Raw genomic sequence first — 6541 nt, 5'->3', positions numbered from 1 at the left:
ATTTATTTACATTTGGATGGAAACCAAATATTTATGCACACTTGTAGTGTGTATACAATAAAACATGACACATCTAATTTGCTTTGTGTAAATGACCATTTGCCAAAACATGCATTGGTCAGTATCAGTACTTTTTATGGACTATTAAATGTATTTCAGGACACCAGAAGAGGCAATTATACCTTACAGACTTGGCACTAGACCAGTTCATAAATTATTTATAGGAAACTAATTCTGAAGACATCCTGCCACTGATGATCAGCTTTATTTAGTTATTTTTAACTTAATTGAGGGAAACATGCAACATTTATCTGTGGGTTTTGTTCAGCTGATTGCAGCCGACATCGTTCATTTCCTCTTGAAGAAGTCCAATCAATATTTAATTGCCTTTCTCTTTTGTGTAAAAGTCTCCTGTTCACCTGAAGTACACTGCAAGGACTTTGGTCCAGATCTAAGCTTTCCTCTCTCTGAAGTACATTCAGTCAGTTTATACAAACCCTCTTCGAGTGGACAGAGAACATACTGTATAGAAATAAGTTAAAATATTCGCAGCTTATAAATCAGTCTTGTCTGAATGATACATTTTGAACAGCCTGCAAAACAAAAGTCCCCTGTGTTGTTTGTGAGGCTGCTCCGGTTGACCAATGCTATGACATCTAACTAGAACAGCAATCCAAGTAACAGCCTTGTGATCAATAAAGCACATATTGTAGCTGAAGGGTAATGGGTAAGGTGAGGGTGGGGGGGCAGAAGCACTCTCACTTTAATGGAGACATGTTGTTTTGAGAAACCTAATGGCTTACAAGGGGCACAGAGAAAGGGATGTGCGGCTGAATCTCTGCAGATTTCAGTGAATCTGAAACAAGATTGTTTTCTCCCTCTTCAGGCGACTCAAGCAGCATTAAAGCATTGAGTCCTCTCAAGTCCACGCTTTTCACTTTGTCACCTTCTAACCTCAGAGCTTGCTCACTTGACACTGTCTGACGCAAACACTTGACCCATACCCTCTTGCATGGTTTTCCGAGTTCAGATATGCTGTCAAAGAAAGCTACCTGACACTGTTCGAGGATGACCTATTGAATCGCTTTTGCAAATAAACAGTCACATGCAAAGCCTCTCACTGCAGCGATGGCAACTGCATATTCCCACTCCCGGGAAGTTTCTGTAGATGTCATCTTAATGTTAGGTATTGCCTCAGGAATTTGTTAAATCTCATAAATGAGGAGGCCTTTATTTTCATGTGCTGATAAGTGACAGCTGCATCGTGCAGCAGTATAAAAAGATTTATTTTTTTTTCTCTCTTGGGAGACTGTAGTCTTGCCTGAGCTGTGGTAAAGCTGCACTGGAAATCCCTGCTATGCTGATGAGGGTTTAAAAAGGAATAGCTCATATAATGGGGTGATCCTAGGTGACTTATCCAAATCCCTCACTCATCTTCTTTTATTGCTGTTCACTTTGTCCCCTGTGGCTACTCCACACATGCTGGGTGAGCAATGCTAGAGAAATCCTCAGTGTACTGCCTGTTAATTTGATCTGCCCAGGTTATGTCTCAGCGGGATAGACAGGCACAATTTTGAATGATGATTTTGAATTCAATAACCAAAAACTTGATGAATAAAGAAGTCTCTCATTTGTTTTTTTATTGCCGGGGAAACACGTTCATGGTTACATAATTAGCTCTCTAAGGACAGTTAGAAGGTATGACAGGAAATTCTGTTTTACACAGAGCTAATCGTTTGCAAAAGCTTTTTAAGGATACATAATATTTGTTTTTTAGCAACGTCCTGAGGAAACGTTCAATGAACATGTCTGGCAAGACAAAATGTTGGAACTGTTCACCAACTGTTGCTCAACTACACCATCACCACACGCACACATTTTATGTTCTTTCTTCTCAGTATGTGGTTGTTTATTACAACAAGGAGACAAGCTTTGTTTGAGAAAAGGCTGAGGCAGCCAGCCAAAAAACAGTTTGGGAAATCCTACATCAGAACTCAGACGACAAGACAACTGATTCTTTCTGACCAAGGTCTGCAGTAATTCAACTCCGCTTTTTATATGTCTTCCACGTGACATTAGAGGTTTGACCGTCAGACTTTGTTTACTTACTCAGATTTGGTCATTTTCCTTGGTTTATGTGCTTCTAAATATGCTTCTAAATGTATAAATATGCTACATAGTTCATTTGTTTCCCCCGTTTAGCAGCAATTTGCACAGGGTGTTTTATTTTGATAATCTACCGGATTCTCCATACCATTTCTGTGTCTGAGTTTTGGCCAGTTCGATCTGCCCTGTACAGATTGACATGGGCTGCTGGCGGGATTTGTCAAAAATAGAACGTATTGAAACATTGACTAGAGCAGCCACATATAGCTAAGGCAGCTGCAGTGCACACAGAATGCATCACATCTGCACTTTGGGGGTCAGCTTGCTTAGAACCTCAGTAGATGGTAACCCAAAAACAGGATGGATTTGAGTGGTTGTATTGGTACTATCCACACATTTTCAAATCAATTTTATTTGTTTTTGACAATGGAAATGCAAAAATAACCATTCTAGTGTAAACACAGCTATATTGCTACAATATCTATTGACTTAAAGCATGAGGCAAGTCATTAGAGGTGGGAAAAATTATAGGAAATTATTTGACGCATCACAAGTCTCTCTAGAATGATTATGTTTCGATCCATAAAAGTTAATAGTCAGAATTCTAAAATTAAATTTCAATATTCAGATGCAACCTAATGTTACAGAACTACATATATAGCCGCCATGTACACATAATTTGCAAGGTGTTTCAAATCCAATTTGAATTCTTACATTTCCACCTGGAGTTGGAGGAAAAGCAACTAGAACTAATTTAACAGGCGGTAGCAAAGCCGCCACCCAACTCAAAAGATGAAGTGAATCTCAAACGTTATTGCAACTTTTATTGCCAGGGATTTGGGTCCCTATTCAGTGGTGGTAAACCAGTGCTTCCATGCTATGTTGTACCTTGGTGTGCAACATAGCACCATCTCGTCGTTTTTGATGCATCGATAATCATTTTAGAATCAAATTGTAGCCTTTTGAATTGGAATCGAATTCTGTTGTGTCTAACCACACAGAGAAAGCAAACCTCAGTTCTGTGTTTTGTGTGTCTTGGTTAGCCAAATGCTTATTGCCATTGCCAGTATGACCTAGGGACCCTTGTTGCTTCTTCTCTCTCTGTACTATCATCCTTCAAATAACAGCATCCATCCATTTTTGGTAACCGCTTATCCTCATTAGAGGCTGGAGCTAAATCAAATTTGGACTGTGGGAAGAAGCCAGAGTACCCGGAGAGAACCCATGCAGACACAGGGAGAACATGCAAACTCCACAGAAAGGCCCCAGGCTTGTTTTGGAAGCAGAAACGTTCTTGCTGTGAGGCAATTATCACGTCACTTGCATGGTACAAACATTAGCAAAAATTGTGAACATAATTCAAACAGCCACAATTTTATGTTTTCCAACATAATTTGGTAAATTACTTTTCCAAATTAGATTTTTTTTTTCAGACATACAGGGTAAGTCTGATAATTAAAATGTAATTCCATGGAACAGGGTTGCTGCAGGTGACACATGAAAATGATGACTATCTTGAGGCTTGAGCCACTTCTTTATTAGGCAAACTGACTCATAACCCGGGATCCCGATTTAATCTTTTTGCAAGTCAGATCTCTAAAGATTAAATATTCATATCACTATTGGCAGTGGTTTGAGATGACAGACGCATAACCATAGTTAATGTTCTGAGCCTGATTTCTATGTTGTGCAATTAGACTTTTGCAGGTATTTATCAGGGTGAGATGGTGTCTCTTTGTATCTCATTATATGCTGTAATTTCATGAATTAATCATTTTTGCAACATATCTGCTTGATCCAATTACATTTTTCTTTGCATGACCAGTTTCAATTTCTCATCCTGGCATTTCTTACTCTTTAACTTTTCAATTAGTCACTAATCTTCAGTAACTAAACAGAGGACAATTAATACCTAATACTGTAAATAAATACTTTAATAGTACAGTATTAGTCAGATTTACCAGGCTTTCACTGCCACCTTCAAGAGATTTTTTTTGTATTGAAATACATGCTAATAAAGTAAAGATTATAATTTCCAAAGTTTAAAATAAAAAAAGATAAAAAAGAGAAGATGGCCTTTTCTATAAATAATTTCTTAGTACGTATTTTTGTGTATCCTAAATAATAAATAGAATACAACATACAAACTGACCCAAGCAATGGTAAAATGTTAAAAGATTTTGTCCCGACACAACAGTCGCTTGTTAGCCATGTTTGAGTTTGTGTCATATTTTGCATTGGTGATGATAATTGAGTGTGCCTGAAAGCACGATGTTATCCACTGCGCTTCTTACACTTATTATTCTTACGCCGAAGGAAGGAAAAACGACGAAAGGAAGGAAGGAAGGAAGGAAGGATGGAGGGAAGGAAGGAAAAAAGCGACGGAAGGAAGGAAGGAAGTAATTCATGAGAAAAGGAAGGAAGGAAAGAAGGAAAAAAACGACGAAAGGAAGGAAAAAAGGAAGTAAGGAAGGAAGGAAGGAAAATTCGACGAAAGGAAGGAAGGAAGGAAGGAAGGAAGGAAGGAAGGAAAAAAACGACGAAAGGAAGGAAGGAAGGAAGTAAGGAAGGACGTAAGGAAGGAAGGAAGGAAGTAAGGAAGTACGGAAGGAAGGAAGGAAGGAAGGACGTAAGGAAGGAAAGAAGGAAGGAAGGAAGGAAGGAAGGAAAAAAACGACGAAAGGAAGTAAGGAAGGACGTAAGGAAGGAAGGAAGGAAGAAAGGAAGGAAGGAAAAAAACGACGCTTGTTGTATTAATACTGAATTTACTGAGCAGTGTCAGTAATAATGTATGGGGGCGACGGGGCCAGAGTCAGGCACACTCAAAATTTCTTTAGAAATGTTCTAGTTTCATTTATTTATAGGGACAGTATTAAACATAAACGATTACATTTGATGTACTGCACCAGAGTTGGCTTACAGCTACTTTTCATCTGCAGTCCTTTGGGCAGACACAATTAAAACATATTGCAGCACAATAACTAACAGTACAAAGCAAAAAAAAACACACAGGACACATAATACAAAACACAAAGTTACACACAATAGCACATAACACACACCCACAATGTCTCATACATATGTTTCACATATATATACTGTATACACAACATACAGTTGTCTATATTTTGATTATAAGTTGATTTGGTCCCTATTCAGTGGTGGTAAACCAGTGCTTCCCTGCTATGTTGTACCTTGGTGTGCAACATAGCACCATCTCGTCGTTTTTGATGCATCGATAATCATTTTAGAATCAAATTGTAGCCTTTTGAATTGGAATCGAATTCTGTTTGTCTAACCACACAGAGAAGCAAACCTCAGTTCTTGTTTTTGTTGTCTTGGTTAGCCAAATGCTTATTGCCATTGCCAGTATGACCTAGGGACCCTTGTTGCTTCTTCTCTCTCTGTACTATCCTCCTTCAAATAACAGCATCCATCCATTTTTGGTAACCGCTTATCCTCATTAGAGGCTGGAGCTAAATCAAATTTGGACTGTGGGAAGAAGCCAGAGTACCCGGAGAGAACCCATGCCGAACACAGGGAGAACATGCAAAAACCACAGAAGGCCCCAGGCTTGTTTTGGAAGCAGACGTTCTTGCTGTGAGGCAATTATCACGTCACTTGCATGGTACAAACATTAGCAAAAATTGTGAACATAATTCAAACCGCCACAATTTTATGTTTTTCAACATAATTTGGTAAATTACTTTTCAAATTAGATTTTTTTTTTCAGACATACAGGGTAAGTCTGATAATTAAAATGTAATTCCATGGAACAGGGTTGCTGCAGGTGACACATGAAAATGATGACTATCTTGAGGCTTGAGCCACTTCTTTATTAGGCAAACTGACTCATAACCCGGGATCCCGATTTAATCTTTTTGCAAGTCAGATCTCTAAAGATTAATATTCATATCACATGGCAGTGGTTTGAGATGACAGACGCCTAACCCTAGTTAATGTTCTGAGCCTGATTTCTATGTTGTGCAATTTGACTTTTGCAGGTATTTTGGGTGAGATGGTGTCTCTTTGTATCTCATTATATGCTGTAATTTCATGAATTTATCATTTTTGCAACTATCTGCTTGATCCAATTACATTTTTCTTTGCATGACCAGTTTCAATTTCTCATCCTGGCATTCTTACTCTTTAACTTTTCAATTAGTCACTAACTTCAGTAACTAAACAGAGGACAATTAATACCTAATCTGTAAATAAATACTTTAATAGTACAGTTTGTCAGATTTACCCGGCTTTCACTGCCACCTTCAAGAGATGTTTTTGTATTGAATAAATGCTAATAAAGTAAAGATTATAATTTCCAAAGTTTAAAATAAAAAAGATAGAAAAGAGAAGATGGCCTTTTCTATAAATAATTTCTTAGTACGTATTTTTGTGTATCCTAAATAATAAATAGAATACAACATACAAACTG

The sequence above is a fragment of the Larimichthys crocea genome, chromosome III (genome assembly GCF_000972845.2).
Source record: "Larimichthys crocea isolate SSNF chromosome III, L_crocea_2.0, whole genome shotgun sequence".
In the NCBI taxonomy this organism is placed as follows: Eukaryota; Metazoa; Chordata; class Actinopteri; family Sciaenidae; genus Larimichthys; species Larimichthys crocea.
This window is presented reverse-complemented; position numbering follows the sequence as displayed.